Genomic DNA, 17,825 nt, shown 5'->3' on the forward strand with positions numbered 1-17,825 from the left:
TATATCTCCGGAGCCGCGATCTGACAGCGGGCGGGAAGGTGATGTCGGGACGGTGCGTGACTAACGCACGCACTGCCCCCATGCAACGTCACAGCCAGTACAGCGCCCGCCACAGTGGGGAGTCTCGGGGCGCACAATGCGCCTCCTCCCCTCGCTAGTATCCGCCCCGGAGCCGCGGCAAAGGTGTAAAAGAGCCACATGCGGCTCTGGAGCTGCGGGTTGCAGACCCCTGCCTTAGTCTGCTGGCTAATGGATGTTTGCTTGCATTTTGCTGCAGAAACTGCTGAGATTGTAAGCCTTTAAAGCATATTCAGAGAACATTCTTCCCCTGAAAGAATTCTGGGCCCTGTAGTTTACCCCTCACAAAACTACAGTTCCCAGTAACCCTTAACAAACTACAGTGCCCAGAATAGTTTTGGGGTTGTTTTGTGTGTGTGTGTGTGTGTGTGTGTGTGTGTGTCTTGGGCGTTCTTTAAAGGCATAGGGTGTATGCAGCCACAGTCCTGCTTGCAGCCTGACACCAAGCACATTTCCTTGAGCGAAATCTGCTCTCAGCGAAGGGCGTTCTTCAAACTGGAGTGTTTGACAGACTTCTAATTATGTCACCGCAAATGACAGCAATCCGAGCAAATAAAACCCATCTGTGCGCCTGTTGTTTATATTGGCGTGTTGCTGCGAGGATTTTCTTTGATTTATTAGATCTTGCTACGGAGCAAGCAAGGCTGAAGAACGAGAAGGCGAGGAGGGAAACCCACCTCCATCATTCGGGGAGGAAAAAACAACAGCATGGGGTCAAAGAGTTTTGGAGCATTTGGTGCAAACGGTACAAGCAGTCATGTTTTGCATGTTTTTCTGCAACCTGGAAAAGCGATGGAAAAGGTTCCGTTGCTGTGACTCAAGGCTGGGGAAGCTCTGGCCTGTAGTCCCATTTGGCCCATGAGAAACCACAGCTACCCAGCAGCAGAGTGTACTTTATTGGCACTGGGGGAGGGGGGCAGGGTGTGGAGGGCGAAGGGAGCCCACCGCACACCAACCCAGCCCTGGGATCCAGGGAGGGTGACATGACTGTTAGGCACTTGGGGACCACGCGCAAGGGATTTTGGCAGGTGAGCAGGGCAGTACACCTGTCAATCATAATTGTGAGGGGATGATTAGCTGCTTGTGCTTAAAATTGTGCCCCCTCAGAGTTTGTGCGGCTCCACAAACCTCTGTGTGTGACAGAGCTCCTCAGACATGTCTGCTCTAGTCACTAGTAGAGTCTGACAGTGGCTGCCTGCGGAAGCGTTTCCAGCAAAGAAGCTCCTTAACGGAAACGCGTCTCCTGGACTCACGACGTGGCAGCTTCCGGCGAAGTATGGGTCTCCCTACGGTTGCTTCTGACACCTCCCCGCTGTTTTCGCTGGACGTGTCTCTCACCCCTTTCTCTCCCCTGCTGTTTCCTGCCTGGGCTGCTGCGTCTCTCTCAGCATTACTGAGATCCTCCTCCAGAGACCCCTCGCTCCCCCTGCTGGTCCCTGCTTTAGCTGCTGACTCTCTCCCAGCCTCTGGGAGCCCTACCACCTCCCTTTCCTCTGATGTCAGTTCCCTGACAATAATGATGTCATATGAATGGCAGGTGGGTTGCCCCATCCATCTGTCAACGTTGGCCCCTCGAGGTGGAGATGTCCAATAAAAATCTGCCCCCTCCCCGGCTAAAATGGTTCTATAACCTTTGTAAAGGGAAAGAAGCCCTAAATTCCCAGGCTATTAGTTTTAAATTTTATAGCAGCTCATAATAGCTTTGGTTTTCGGAAGACCATCAAAGCTGGCGTTATAATGCACAATGTGAAAAGTGTCAAAGCAATCGTGGCTATAAAAGAGACATTCTTTCAGGAAATCTGCTGTATCTCACTGAGATCTATGGATGTTCTCCCTCTGATAAAATTCCTAATTCTGATAGTTAAAATTTAAAGCAGCCACAATTCTACCCCTAAACTTCACAGCTACAATCTTGTTGTTTTTTTACAACCAAACAAAACTGGTTTGGTACTTGTCTTCCATCAAACTTCGAAGCTGCAGTTTATTTTCATCTGTGAAAAAAGCAGCTTTTTTTTTACACTTACAATGTAAGTAAGAAGGTGAGGCACATCTGTATGGCTATCGCTTGACACAAATGAAGAAACAGACATTTAGAGCTGCTCTACTGAACTAAATTCATGCTGGAAATGTTCTGTTTCCAGGCTGGAACACTCTGTCACAAGAGACTAGGGCCCTGCGGGACTTGACATCTTTCCGCAGGGCCTGCAAGACAGAGCTGTTCCACCAGGCCTTTGGCCAGGACACAGCCTGACTCCCTCCCTCGGCAATCTTCGCGGAGCTCTGGCCCAATGGTTGCCAGTGGCCTGAATTAATTAATTTTATAATGAATGATTTTAGAGTGTTGTTTATGCTATACTTTTATACTGTTTTATTGTTGTTAGCCGCCCTGAGCCCGGCTTCGGCTGGGGAGGGCGGGATATAAATAAATATTATTATTATTATTATTATTATTATTATTATTAGGCTACCGTGTGCAGACAGAGCTCTGCTTAAGTGAAGGCTTAACAGATTCATTTCCTCCATGAAACACTCTCTCTGTTACTTTGTCTGCTTTCAAGGGACATTTTGCCCCAGGACGCTGCCCTTGCTCCTTGCTGTAGAGTAAACTGAGCCCATCAGCCGAGATAAACTTATGAAAACAAAGTTAGAAGCTTGCATGTTAGAGGCATTCAATATATCCTCTGGCCCTCTGAGTCCTCTCCCACCTGTCATCTGTTCCTGGTTGGGGGCAACTGAGAGGGGAAAGGGCTCTGAGGTTGTGCAGTTGCAGCTTCTACAAGGAGATCTGTTGCGACAGGAACAGAACGCAGAGATAAAACATTTCAGCAAAGAGGTAGATTTGTGCTCCTTGCAAATATACAAAAAGTCGCTGATGCAATTTTAGTGATGCGGTTGCATTTTGGAATCTGAGGCTTTGAATAGGTGTGAAGCAAGGCTTACAGTTCAGCTGTGTGCTGACATTATATTTGCATTGATCTGCTGTTTTAAAAGAACAAACTTTCTTCTTGAGAGTCTTTGGAGAAAAGTGGAAAGGAAGCAGGGAAACTCTTCTAATCCACCAGTACTATGCAGGCAATTAAGAATACATCCACTCACAATGCATGTCTGTTTTTAACTGTTTTATTGTTTTGTTTTTTGTGTGTATGTGATAAAATAAATAAATAAATAAATAAGGAGAAACATTAGTGGATTGACTCAGATATATTGCCTCTGTTTCCGGGACATGTTGTTTTGTGTGTTAATGTCTGTCACTGTGTGTTTATGAGTCTGTGAATCTGTTAAGACGTGTGTGTGTGTGTGTGTGTGTGTGTGTGTGTGTGTGTGTGTGTGGTTCCACTCACTTTTGGATTTGGCCCTGTCCACTATTAGAATGTGGTTCCTAACCACTTCCTGTCATGTTAATATAGCTCTTAGCCCAAAACAAATTTCACACCCCTGGTTTAATGAATGCAAAAAAAAAAATATTATTATTATTATTAGCAGAATAGAGAGATGAGGAACTTCAGGGGTCTATATAACTTTAATAGGGTTTTATCCTTGGTGCTTGTAGGTCAGGGCTGGCTAACCCCCAGTCTGGAAGCCTAAGCAAAATTTTCCCCCCAGATTTTGGTGATGACAGCAAAATGAAAAAGACACAGGGCAAGGTGAGCAGAGAGGTTCAAAACTCTGCATCCATCCCAGTATCCTGGTGGGGATGCAAATTGCACCCTCCCTAATTATCAGAGCAATCATTTGATGAATGGAGAGTGGGTGATAACCCCTCTCCACACGCTGCAAGCACTCACACAAGTCAGTTTTGTATCCCCAATTTTCTATCTGTGGAGGCTCCCTGAATGATGCAGAACCCTGAAAAGCCAGACACCGAAAGCTCCTCGCTGTAGACGTTCACCTGAAAGATGAGAGGGGCCAGGAGAAATTGCACGACGAGGGAAAGTATGGTGACACTTGCTACCTCCTCTGTTCTTTGGTCAAATAATTTGTGAGTGGAGCTTTTAAAAGGTTACTGATCAGGTTCAGAGACATAAATCTCTTCAGCAATGTTTTGGGTACTGATGAAGCTAACCTACGTGAAATTCAAGCAAAATAATATAAAGTTCCCTTGGGACTTTTTCCTTATTTTTGTCTCTCTCTGTCCCGCAAAAAACATTTCTGTTTCGCCATGCTGATTTTCCTTATCAAGCAAAAATGCGAGCAATTACTTTGCCTTTTTGGGGGGTTCCTTTTTATTAACCCAAATGTTATGTTCATTGATTTCTCTGATTTTAACACTAGTAGCACATGCCGAATTAATGGCTGGGCTTGCTTGCTGTCCGAAGAAACTCAGTGGCAAAAGTAGAGTTCTGTTAAGTGCAGAGTAAAGGCTGATGGTTAGAACTGAAAATAATAATAATTAACAAGCGAAGTGAAAATAGTTGCATGCAAGAACTTATCCTATAGGGAGGTCTGATATCGTTCAACCTACTCAGGTTAGCTTTCTGCTTGTGGTCTACTAATCTGGATAATTTATGGGTGTTAGGCTTGGAGGCTCCAGCTTCTGAGTAAGGGCTGGACAAAATGACCTTCAATTCCCTTCAGATTCTTCCATAATACACATCATAGAAAGAAGAATTAGAGATGGAGAGGGCTCAAGAGGAACTGGTGATAGAAGATTAAGATAGAAAGCCTGGGATCAAAGAGGAAGAAAATCTGCAGGAGCTATCGAACAGCAGAATAGAACCTGTATAAACCCCAGTATTTTCACTGTTTTATTATGACGGAACACACTCTATTTGGTAGGAAAGAACTATGAAATTGGTCTAGATTCTCACAGGTACTGCATACTTTGTGCTTAGATGAATTCTTTGTGAACTAGCAAAACTGTATTGATATGGAACACTACCAATTATGATTTATGGATTTGCATTGTTTAATTAGTTAAAACAATACAGTATGATAAAGTTCCCTTGGGGGGAGCATTTGTTTGTAACTATTTATAAATGCCTTCTATTAATATCAACTGTGTATTGTATTGTAGTGTGTGTGTGTGTGTGTGTGTGTGTGTGTGCCGCACATGCATGCGTGATAGATAAAGAGAGAGACAGAGTGTGGGGAGTCCAACATATTGCTAAGGCAATCATTTTGTCAGCACAAGGAATTCTGCTTCTGCAACCAAATGTTCTCCACCCACATGTGCCCCCTAAATCTGTTTTATGGGGTCCCCAACCCTATAGAGCAGGTTGGGGGAGGGGGAAGGGGGAGTAAGTCTCATTGCACAAATGGAAACACTTCCACCAAGAGACACATTAGTAGCATACTGTCCATTGATCGACTAATAATTTTTCAAATAAAAAGGAATAAAATAATAGGCTAATAATAAGCCTAAATTCTCACAGCTGCTGCATACTATGTGCCCAGAAAGCTAGCAGAACTTCCCCCACCTTCTCCTCTTCTCAAATATACTTTGGAAGGTTGGGGAAACCCCCCCCCAGGACAAATTTGGAGGGGGCACAGGGGGCACACAGGGAGAGAAAAAGGAAGGCCCATTGAGCAGAGGGAAACTGGGAAACACTGGCCTCTGAGCGCTCCCACTGGAGAACAGCCTTTACCAAAGGTGTCATGGATTTTGAAGACGCTCAAACTCAGGACAAAAGGGAGAAACGTGCTAAGAGGAAGGCATGCTTGGCAAACCCTCACCACTGAGAAACCAATGTCCCCACTGTGGAAGGACATGTGGATCCAGAATTGGCCCCCATAGTCACTTATGGACCCACTGTTAAAACCGTGTTTGTGGAAGACAATCTTACTCGGCTAAGAGCGATTGCCAAAAAAGAAAGAAGAAGAAGGCTGCTTGTGCTAAAGGAACTCCTGCAGTGGATACTGCCCTCAGTTTTTGAGGTTTCCCCTATAAATCAGTGTGCAAAATCCTTGCCATGGTTAGGATATAGGCAACCTTTGCCCTGTATAAGGATGGCATTTTCAGTTCAACAGAGTAGACATACCCAGGTATCTAATGCAAAATCAATTTGGGAATTTTATTTAATTACAGTGGTACCTCGGGTTAAGTACTTAATTCATTCTGGAGGTCCGTTCTTAACCTGAAACTGTTCTTAACCTGAAGCACCACTTTAGCTAATGGGGCCTCCTGTTGCTGTCGCGCCGCCGGAGCCTGATTTCTGTTCTTATCCTGAATCAAAGTTCTTAACCTGAAGCACTATTTCTGGGTTAGCGGAGTGTGTAACCTGAAGCGTATGTAACCTGAAGCATACATAACCTGAGGTACCCCTGTATGTTTGTTGCTGTAGGTCAGTGTTTCCCAACCTTTTTTGGGCAAAGGCACACTTGTTTCATGAAAAAAATCTTGAGGCACACCACCATTACAGCCCCGTGACGTCAGCGCGCAGCGTCACGCCGGGAGGGACGCACGAAAGTGTAAGTTTCAATTTTTTCCCCTCCCCCTTGCCTTCCTTCTGTGCCAACCGCCAAAAAGCCAAGAATCGCGGGACCGCCGGCGGAGGGGGGGAGGGCGAGCAGAGGCAGCGGCGAGCCCCGTTCCTCCCCATCCGCCCCATTCCGTGCAAGAGCGCGAACAGGTGTGAGAAGGGGGTCAAACCTGCGGGCCGGCGCCGGGGAACCTCCAAGCTTTGGGGGTGGGGGGGGAGGAGGCAGCAAAGCGAGGCAGGAAGGAGAGCGCAGCTTGGCTGGGTGAGCTTTGGCAGGGGCAGGGAATGAGAGCCGCGAGGCGGGCGCTGCCCGCCGAGCTCGCAGGCAGCCAGGCAGGCAGACGGCGAGAGCCCCACGCTGGGCGGCCTCTCCTCGCCGCCGCCGCCCCGCCTCTCGCCGCCCGACTCGCCCGCCTCCCTCCAGGCAACATCTCGCGGCACACCAGGCAACATCTCGCGGCACACTAGTGTCCCGCGGAACAGTGGTTGAGAAACACTGCTGTAGGTCATAATTCCTTCACCTTTTGGCACTTCCACCATATGTGATAGATGTATTTTTCCCTCCGCTAAATAACCAACACTTACCATCACCAATGTTCCCTATGATTTTGAATTTCCATGGTGACCAATGTCACTGCAGGGGTTCTTAACAGAGTTCTCCTTCCACTAGTCAACAACACCTAGAATGCCACAGGTTCCCCATCACTGGTCTATAGGAAATCCTTCTTCCCTTCCTTCAGATCTTTGGAATGCAATCAGCTCATAGACAAGTTTTCATCCATAATCAGCAGCTTGCCACCCTCTCCCTCCCTCTCCCGCCCCCCCCCCCATTCAGAGCCCACATACAGGCAGAGGAGCAGGCTGCCGTGTTAAACTGCTGTCTTTTCAATAGAGCAAAAATAACTACAGAAGGACAACAACAACAACATCCTGTTCTGCCCGTCGGCAATTGCTAGCTTAAAATGTTGCTTCCTTCTTCTTTCTGCTTGTGATCAACAATGGGGAAAAGGAAGCAGAAATAACCAAAGAGAAAAAAGTTGTTTTTGTTAGTTGGCCACATTTCTTCTTATGAACATCTCCAACAGGGGAACATTTATGGAACTCTGGGCTGTCATTTTCACAAAAGCTGATCGGTTATTTGACATACACTTGAAATCCCTCTTGTGGTACTTATCACTAATAACTGAGCTAAACTGAGCAGGAAGTGGCTAGTGATGGCTCCCTTGTCGCTCAATAAACATGTGTAATTGAGATGTAATTGTTCAACTGCTATTTTCTTTTTGTAATATAATCACCTTGCACAATGAGGATTGGATATCATAAAGGAACAAGTATGAAACTGCCATCTGGAATTACATCAAAGTACAGTTGGCCGAGGAGAGTATTAAGCATTGGGCTCAGAAATATATTCGCAGTTGGTAGAGTATTAAGCACGCCACAGAACCTGCTCATGCCTGCGTTTCGCTCCAAGGAAATTCTGAGCAATTATTTGTAAAAGAGAATCTTTTCTTCTGGGCCGGAGGATGTCAGAAGGATCCAGTGTGTGACGCAAAGATCAGTTTCCAGGATCCTGACAGTGAACCAAAGGGCAAATGTCGTTGATGTAGCATTTGCATTTAAAACAAGAATTAAGAAGCTAGCAACAAGGAGCTAGTATGGATGCATGTAGCTTGTGTAATGATTTGATTCCTATGAACTAGCGTATTGCAACGTACATGGGAATGGGAGAGTCCAGCCGTTCACATCTCAGGCATTCTGCTTCACAGAATAAATTAGGCAATTGCTATATGTGGGGAGGCCTTTGAACACAGTTTGGAAACTGCAGCTGATGCAGAATGCAGCAGATAGATTGGGAACAGGGACAAAGTGGTTGGATCATAATACACAGTTTGTGGCCCAGCTGCAACAACTGCGAATATATTTCTGAGCCCAATGCAAAATGCTGGTCTTAACCTATAATGCAAGAGTGTGGAGCCTCCAGCCCAATGGCCAAATCTGGCCCAGAATGTGTCCCAGTCTGGCTTGTGAGACTCTTCCCCTCGCCTCAACCATGCCCAATCATTTAATTCAGTGTATCCTCTTATGTCATATTCATAGACCAGGCTTCCCCAAACTGTGGCCAATTGTCAGGGATGGTGGGAGTTGTAGTCCAAAAAACCTGGAGGCCATCTGATTGGGGAATACTTTCTTAGACCATGGATATTTTTTGTTATTCTGTTTTTACATTCTTACTAGCATTTCTATGGCGGATGACTAATTTACCACATTGTTGCTGCTTAAACAACAATTCTAAACAGTGGTTCTGACTGCACAATTCAGAGCATGACCATTTGGAATTTAATCTTCTATCTGGGGTTGCCTAGATTCCCCCCCCCAAAAAAAAAAATTTAAAAAATATGTTAACAGGCTTTGTTTGCTTTGGAAACATATTGAAAGAGAGAGAGTCAAATTGAAAGCCCCATTTTGGCTGGCCCATTCCAAAATAGAAGCACAGTATAAATGCTCAGCTGCAAAGTTGGACAGCTGTAAATATTTGCACATGAAGAGACATCCATCCATCTCACCAACACCTGTTCGCATCAGATTTGCTCAAATATTTGCATATCTAATTCTAAACATTAAAAACGTTTTTGTCTCTGTCAAGCAATTTCAGAATTACAAGCATAAAATACAACCTGTGACTGCTGATTAGGGTAAACAAGGAATCCTTTTGTAGCTGGATTGTCTGGTGTAATTTTTTAAAGAACATAATTTGAGCTTGCGGGATCAGGCCAGTGGCCCATCTAGTCTTCCAAGTGGCCAGCCAGGTGCCTGTGGGAAGCCTGCAAGCTGGACATGAGCACAGAAGCACTCTGCCCACCTGATATTTGCAGCAACTGGCAGCTGGATACATGGCTTGTAGCCTCCTCTTCCACAAATTTGTCTAATTCTCTTTCAAAGTCATCCAAGTTGCTGGCCATCACAGCCTCCTGTGGCTGCAAATGCACCTAGGCGCTGCATGAAGAAGTACTTCCTTTTATCTGTGAAAGATCTTCCAAAGTTCAGCTTCCTTGTTTGCCCATAAGTTCTAGTGTGATGAAAACAGATTCTACGCACTTCAATGGTAGCCAAGAGACTGATATTGATGAAGTGGAAGAATAAAGATATGATCCCCTTTCCTAAATGCATAGACAATATGATAACCCTTGCAACTTATGAATGGACTGCTTAGTCTTTGTTTGGATAAATATGGCAATATTTGGAATAAGTTTCTAGAAAATGTAGCAGACTATTAATATTTACATATGCATTAGGATAATAATATCAAATCAAATATCAAAAGAATGTATGGGTTAGGTTATTTTTCATATATCGGTTTTCCCCCTATACATTTTTTGTGCCTTTTTATTTTTCTTTTCTTCTCCTCTTTTTCTTTGCATCGGCTTATTTCTTTATAATTGAACCCTTTCCAATAATTTTAAAAAGTTATAGTGTTATGAGAAAGGGAAAGAAACTTCTCTCTATCCATTTCTCCATGCCATGCATTGTTTCATAAATTTCCATCATGGCACCTCTTACTTGCTTTTTCTCTAAACTAAAAAGTCTCAAATGCTGCAACCTTCCCTCACAGAGGAATTCCTCCATTTCCTTGATCCTTGGATGCTCTTTTCTGAACTTTTCCCAACTCTACTATAGCCTTTCTGAGGTGAGGCAACCAGAACTGTACACAGTATTCCCAATGCGGTTGCACCATATTTTTATATAACGGCATTATGATATCAGCAGTTTTACTTTCACTTCCTTCCATAATGCTGCTTAGCATGAGATTTCCCCTTTTCACAGCTGCTGCAGACTAGATCAACATCATCACCAAATTACCCACTACGACCCCAAAATCTTATTTCCTGGTCACACACCACCAGTTCAGATCCCATAAGTGCATATGTGAAATTAAGAATTATTATTATTTACCCTGACATGCATCACTTCACACTTGCATACACTGAATTGCATTCACTGCCTCAGTCCAGTATACCGGAAGGCGCGTCTCCACCTCCATTGTCCAGTCCAGACACTGAGGTCCAGCGTCGAGGACATTCTAGCGGTTCCCTCACTGCGAGAAGTAAAGCTACAGGGAACCAGGCAGAGGGCCTTCTCGGTAGTGGCACCCGCCCTGTGGAACGCCCTCCCATCAGATGTCAAGGAAATAAACAACTATCTGACTTTTAGAAGACATCTGAAGGCAGCCCTGTTTAGGGAAGTTTTTAATGTTTGATTTTTTGTGTGTTTTTAATATTCTGTTGGGAACCACCCAGAGTGGCTGGGGAAACCCAGTCAGATGAGTGGGGTATAAAGAAGAAGAAGAAGAAGAAGAAGAAGAAGAAGAAGAAGAAGAAGAAGAATTTTTACTCATCATTGACTAAGTTTGGAGAGGTTCTTTTGGAGCTCTTTGCAACTGAGTTTTGTTTTAATGACCCTGAACAATTTAATATCGCCAGCGAACTTGGCCAACTCACTGCTCATTCCCAGCTCTAGATTGTTTATGAGCAAGTTAATAAGCACAGGTCCCAATACCAACCCTTCTGTTCATATAGAAACAAAGCAGAGAGAAAAATGCTACCTTCGTGTGATCTCAAGACAACCCATTTTAAAAAATGGGAAACAAAACATGTTAGACAAGTTTTTCCTTTTTATTAAAACACTAGCGTTCTCCCCTCAGGCCTTAAATATTATCAAAATCAGCGTGGCTGTCGAAGATGAAAAAGGTTGTTTTTTTCTGTCCCTTTCTCTAGAAGAAAAGCAAATGTTCCCAAAAGTAGTTATGGCACAATTTTGCAGAACCGATTTGAAGGATCTTATACATAATGGATTGCCACTTTTTTGCTGTCCAACAAAAGCTTAATTCCTCAAGGTAAGCAACAGTCCTTGCCTGCCCCTGATCTGCTTACCAGAGCACAACAAAAATCAATAGGATGCTTCCCTCCGGAGAATGGAGTCGTTACCTTTGTGATGCAAAGTGTATTCTCCAAAGAGAGCTCCCTCTCAGTCCTAGGCAGTTGGTGGCATGCAAATTGTCCTAAACCTTAAGAGATTTCATGTTTAAGGAGTGGAGGGGGGGGGGGAGAAGAGAGCTACAATAGTTCGCAATAGGTTATTCTATACTGTTTTTGTGTCTCTTTCAAATTCACATTTTTGACATATTGGCAGGGGATATCTGAAACCCATTGGCTTGCTTGCCATTTTGGGAAGGCTAATATAATAAAACCAGGTGGGGGAGAGAGAATTGGATGGCAGATGGGAGATTGTCACCGTGCAGATGTAGTCTCCAGTCAGTGGGGAAGCATATACCCACGCTGCTCAGAGTGAGTGCGCTCCCGGGGGGGGGGCGTGGCACAGAGGGTGCCCTCCCAAGCGTGGGATAGCCACTCAGGTGCCCTGAGTGGCGCACACACCCTGCAGCCAGGGATGAAGCGAGCCGCCCACAGGAGCGGAGCAAGCCACCCATGGGAGACATTCAGCCCACCGCCAGCGACTCCCCCAAGCTGTCAAAATGAAGGGGGAAGGGGGGGCATGCCACCAGCAAAGCGACACAGCTCCCCTCTTACCCTGATGGCTCAGGTTAGGCTTAGGAGCCATGGGCCGGCGGTCCACCGAATGTTACCCTCCTCAGTGAGGGCACCCGGGGTGGTCCACCCCCACCGCCACCCCTTCCTCTGCCCCTCCAGTCTCCAGTTGCTTGGGAAAAGCCCTGGAGAGGAGGGGACTTAGGCAGCTGTTGGGAGGCAGGGATTTTCAGTCTCAGCTACTGCTTCCTGGGGGCAAGACCTTCCAGAGGTGAGCTGCTGTGCTCATTAGACCTGAAACTCCTGTGTCGATTTTGTGTTTGCTAATAAAGAGTTAATTCCCATTTGCACAGTGTGATTTGCTGCTGGCTCTCTCCTGGCACCTGCCTCACACCCACAAAAAGCAAGCTATCAAACTGGGTGCACATGTGTTTAAGATGTGTTTAAAGTCATAGCTTAATATAAAGGCGCGCTTTGACGGTTTGGGACATTTATTTTGATACATATTATCTTCACTTTCTATTTAGGGAAGCCAAATCTCTGAATGTAATGTATTTCTCTTGATTAGGCAGAAAGTGGATTTTTTAACGCATCATAACTGACCAAACCAGTGGTTCGCTGAATTTCCCCCTCAGTTCCATGTAACCAGTGCTTTTTTCTTTTAGAAAAAGAGGTGCTGGTATTCACTTATTGTTTCAATAAGTGCCACATTTGAAAAAGAAGGTGCTGGTACTGCATACCCCTGAGTACCCCCAGAAAGGACTCCATGTGACTATCAGCTACAATAACCAATGGCAAATGTTCTTAGTCACCTGAGCTCCCCCCCAAAAAAAAAAGAGTGGGGGGAGAGCGTAAGTAGAGCTCCAGACCAAGGCCCATCTAGCACAGCTTCCTGTTCTCACAGTGGCGAACTAAATGCCTCTGGGAATCCAATGAGCAGGACAATATCCTTCACCTGAAGAGATCTTACAGTAGCATCCCTCAAGGTACTTGAAATCCCAGTACGGAAGGCCCTTAGGTAAAGGGACCCCTGACCATTAGGTCCAGTCGTGGCCGACTCTGGAGTTGTGGCGCTCATCTCGCTTTATTGGCCGAGGGAGCCGGCGTACAGCTTCCAGGTCATGTGGCCAGCATGACTAAGCCGCTTCTGGCGAACCAGAGCAGCGCACAGAAACGCCGTTTACCTTCCCGTCAGAGTGGTACCTATTTATCTACTTGCACTTTGATGTGCTTTTGAACTGCTAGGTTGGCAGGAGCAGGGACCGAGCAACAGGAACTCACCCCGTCGCAGAGATTCGAACCGCTGACCTTCTGATCGGCAAGTCCTAGGCTCTGTGGTTTAACCCACAGCGCCACCCATGTCCCATCTGGAAGGCCCTTACACAGGGCAAAATATTTCAAGTCATGAATGTAGATGTTTGCTCAGATGTAAATTCCATTGTGTTCAGGTAAACGTTTAAGGCAGCAATGGGGCACCTATGGCCATTCCAGATGGACTTTAGCTGCCATCGTCTTTGACCATTGACCTTTCTAGGGCTGACAGGAGTCTAAATAGTATCTGGAGGACCACAGGTGTTCCATCCTAAAGGTGCAGAATGAGAGCTTTACTTCAGCTTTGATAGTTGTTTGTTTGTTTTTACCTGGCCCAGGCATTGGGTACCGATACAGTAATTGCTACATTGTTCTCTCTCCAACTTCACTCTGTCTCAGCCTCAGTTCTACATCTGTAATGTCAGGAAAATTGATGACTCCGTCGCTGGGCTAAAGATGTATGAGCAGCATTGTGAAGCAATTTACGTTCTGTAAGTGCTGCAAAATGATGAGCCGTGATTATCATTGCTATAGCATTCTTACATAATGTGGATTTGATTGAGAACAGTTGCCTGTGATGAGCTAAATGGTATTGCACCTTTTGGCGTTTAATTATGCCAGCCTTCGCCAACCTTCCAGGTGTTTCAGATGACGACGGCCAGCAGCCCTAATCTGGGGCTGATGGGAGTCATAGTTCAAATCACCTGGAGGTTGCCATGTCGGTGAAGGGTGGGTTATGCCATTACCCACTGAACTTTAAAAAAAATCCCCTTCTGAGTCAATGATCTTTGACATTTTTCATTCCCCCCCATTTTTTTCTTGATTTTCCAAAAATTTTAAAACAAACAAACAATCATAAATCTTATCTGTACTTAATCCAACCTTCATAACATTGTTAGGTGACTTCCTCTAATGCCCCTGGCTGAATTTCAGTATATATCATTGTAACAGTTTTCCAAAACTAAGTTTCTCATAAAATTAACTTAATCACTTAAGATCATTCTTTCTTTTCATTTTGACTTTAAACATTTTATTCCCTAACATCGCCTGTTTAAATCCTAAACCTATCTGGTATTTGCAAGATCTTTGACATTTTTCAATCATATATCTTGTACTATTCCACCCCACTCCACCCTGACCCAAACATCTTCCAGCAATCCTTCCTTAGCCCAGTGCTTTTTTTCAACGGGAGCATGCCGGAGTGCAGTTCCGGCACCTCTCAGGTGGGCGCCATTGTGGGTTGGCACTCCCCCTGCCCACTTCTTGCCTTTGAGTGCTTCTTAGAAGCCCAAAACGAACATTTCAAGTCAAAGTGGAAGCTGGCTAGTGCATGAAAGTCAACATTCTTTTTTAGATCAGTGACTCCAATTCATACTTCCTTTTCTTCAATGCATCCCCCGTGTAGTGGTGGCAGGCTTTAATTTTTCCAGCCAGGCATCTACTGTTGCACACACATGCATTTGTGCGAAGGTACTTCTGAGCTGCCCTAGAAGAAGATGAAGAAGAGTTTGGATTTGATATCCCGCTTTATCACTACCCAAAGCAGTCTCAAAGCGGCTAACATTCTCCTTTCCCTCTCCTCGCCCACAACAAACACTCTGTGAGGTGAGTGAGGCTGAGAGACTTCAGAGAAGTGTGACTGGCCCAAGGTCACCCAGCAGCTGCATGTGGAGGAGCAGGGAAGCGAACCCGGTTCACCAGATTACGAGACTACCACTCTTAACCACTACACCATACTGGCTCCCTAGCCATCTGCCTGAATCTAAGATGACAAGGGAGGCAGGGGGTGCATTTATTTGTCCTGCACCAGAAATAAGGGTGACCCACAAACCAGCTAGGGAGACTGCTTGCTCAGAGGCATAGTGGGGTATGTGTGTGTCATGGGGCCCCGGGTGCAATTTTGAGAGGGGGCACTAACAGACACCCCCACAGCAGGTTCCTTCATCAGACCCTGGCTCTGTGCCATAAGGAACTGTGCCTTGGCTGTGGCGCTTGTGCCTGGTGCAGCTCCGTCCCCCGGGTCAGGCCTGACCCAGGGGAGGAGAGCAGGAGGAGAGTGGGCAGTATCTTCTCCACCCCTTTCCTACTCCGCCACTTGGTTTGCCATAGTTTTTAGCACCTCTGTGAGCAGTGAGCATGGCTACGGTCAAACCAGCGTCTATGCAGGGCTGCCTTGAGTCGCCTGGTGACTTACTGTAACAACTTCATGGTGAGCTCTGTCACCTATTTTTCTTGGGGGGGGGGGAATCACTGTCTTAACCCACAACCCTAGGGGAAAGAGTGCTGTTTCACCCCACCTTTCCTGAAGGACACTGCAATACATTTTGGAAATATTCCCCCCTGTTCTTTTCTTTTTGTTATGTAGCCTAACGCAGAAAGATGCTTTGTTTCATCAACAGTACCCCCTTGATATGAGTTCCAGTAATCTTTTCTCTACATACTTTTACTTTAGGTCTTTCCGATGAAAGCTGGAGTCATATTTTTTGTTGCATTCTTCTGTCTGACGGTGCCTTTTCTTAAGTGGTAGGTTGCAGCTGCAAATCCAGCTGCAGGCTATCTAGTCTTGTTCATTTGATGGAAAAGCCTGTCCCTGAGCCTGTAGTTCTTAGGATGGGTTTATGATGATAAACTAAGTTCCCATGTAAAAGGGACAACAATCCCATGAAGGGCGGAATAGTGCAGGGGAAGGCATTACTATTGTTTGTGGCAATTCTCTAACATCTTTGTGTTTTTTAGGCAAGTCACTCACTAGTAGGGCAAGGCCTCACAAATGTAGCTCTTTCTCCTTCCTGAAAGGCAGGAACGTTTCCCAGAGAAAAATCTCCAAGGACATTTTCAGCTTGGGAGTAATTTTCAACAATCTTGCGCTGGCATAACACAAAGAATGCAGTGAACAGACATTTGTGAACTGGGCATTGAGCTATTCCAACTTTTGACTGCTGAAATCAACAGTAGAATGTGCAACCATTGTAACTGTTTTGGATCATACTATTATTACCACAAGGTCCGTATAGTTAAAGCTATGGTTTTCCCAGTAGAGATGTATGGAAGTGAGAGCTGGACCATAAAGAAGGCTGATCGTCGAAGAATTGATGCTTTTGAATTATGGTGCTGGAGGAGACTCTTGAGAGTCCCATGGACTGCAAGAAGATCAAACCTCTCCATGCTGAAGGAAATCAGCCCTGAGTGCTCACTGGAAGGACAAATCGTGAAGCTGAGGCTCCAATACTTTGGCCACCTCATGAGAAGAGAAGACTCCCTGGAAAAGACCCTGATGTTGGGAAAGATTGAGGGCACAAGGAGAAGCGGATGACAGAGGATGAGATGGTTGGACAGTGTTCTCGAAGCTACCAGCATGAGTTTGACCAATCTGCGGGAGGCAGTGGAAGACAGGACTGCCTGGCGTGCTCTGGTCCATGGGGTCACGAAGAGTCGGACACAACTAAAAGTCTAAACAATTAAACAACAACAACATTATTACCACTATTATTAATTTCATTTATGAACTGCTTTCCATAAGGCATCTCAAAGCCATTTACAATATAACGACATATATTAAAATAATTAAATCAACTGCATATCAAAACAATTTTCTGAAACCCTGCAAATATTAAAACAGTTGGAAACAACAACGCATACATGAAATCAATTCAGAGTCAGGATGGAGACTGACAGGCACAAATATTTTAGAAGGTTTGTTGATAGGACATCAGGTGAGTTCTGCTGCTACCACCACACTAGCTGCTACTGTCCAGCAGCATCGAGGAAGAAAAAAATTTCAGCCTAAGTCAAACAAATGCAGAGTGGAATAAAAATGTCCTCAGAAGGTGGTTTTTAAAGGGAATTCCAAAGATATGTGACCAGCATGGAGAAATCTTGTGTATATTACCTGCCAGCATAATACAAGGCCAACTGGTCGTAAGAACCACCTTGCAACATTCAGCATTTGGGCCTGCATTCAGCTATCCCAGTGCCCTAGAAGATGCTAGCGCAGGGGGTCCCGCAAATGCAACAGGGATTTCCCCCTCTCCTCCTAGGCATACCCCATGCCTCGCTCAGTTCTGCCCTGCGGGGTCAGAAGAAGAGCATAGAGGAGGGGTCAGAATAACTCAATCTAGCAAGCACTGATGGAACCATCAAAAAAGCACAACGTTGACTTCCTCCCTTGGTGCCTGGGTTTGCTTGTTTTCTTCCTACCTCCCCATATCTTTTTTCTTTATGCTTCATGGCATTTTAAAATGTGCAGGAACAGCTTTATTTTTATGGATTTGTAAACTGCTCTGGGAGCTTTTCTGGCTGACAAGTGAGGTAAAAATTCATTAAACAAATGTATGAATGAATGCAATTGAATCAAGTGTTTTTTTTGCACAGCGGGCTGTCTCGCCAGAGTGGTGTATGCTCTGGTTATCTCCCGCTTGGACTACTGCAATGCGCTCTACGTGGGGCTACCTTTGAAGGTGACCCGGAAACTACA

The sequence above is a fragment of the Podarcis vaucheri genome (assembly GCF_965113315.1).
Source record: "Podarcis vaucheri genome assembly, chromosome: 11".
NCBI classification, from domain to species: Eukaryota; Metazoa; Chordata; class Lepidosauria; order Squamata; family Lacertidae; genus Podarcis; species Podarcis vaucheri.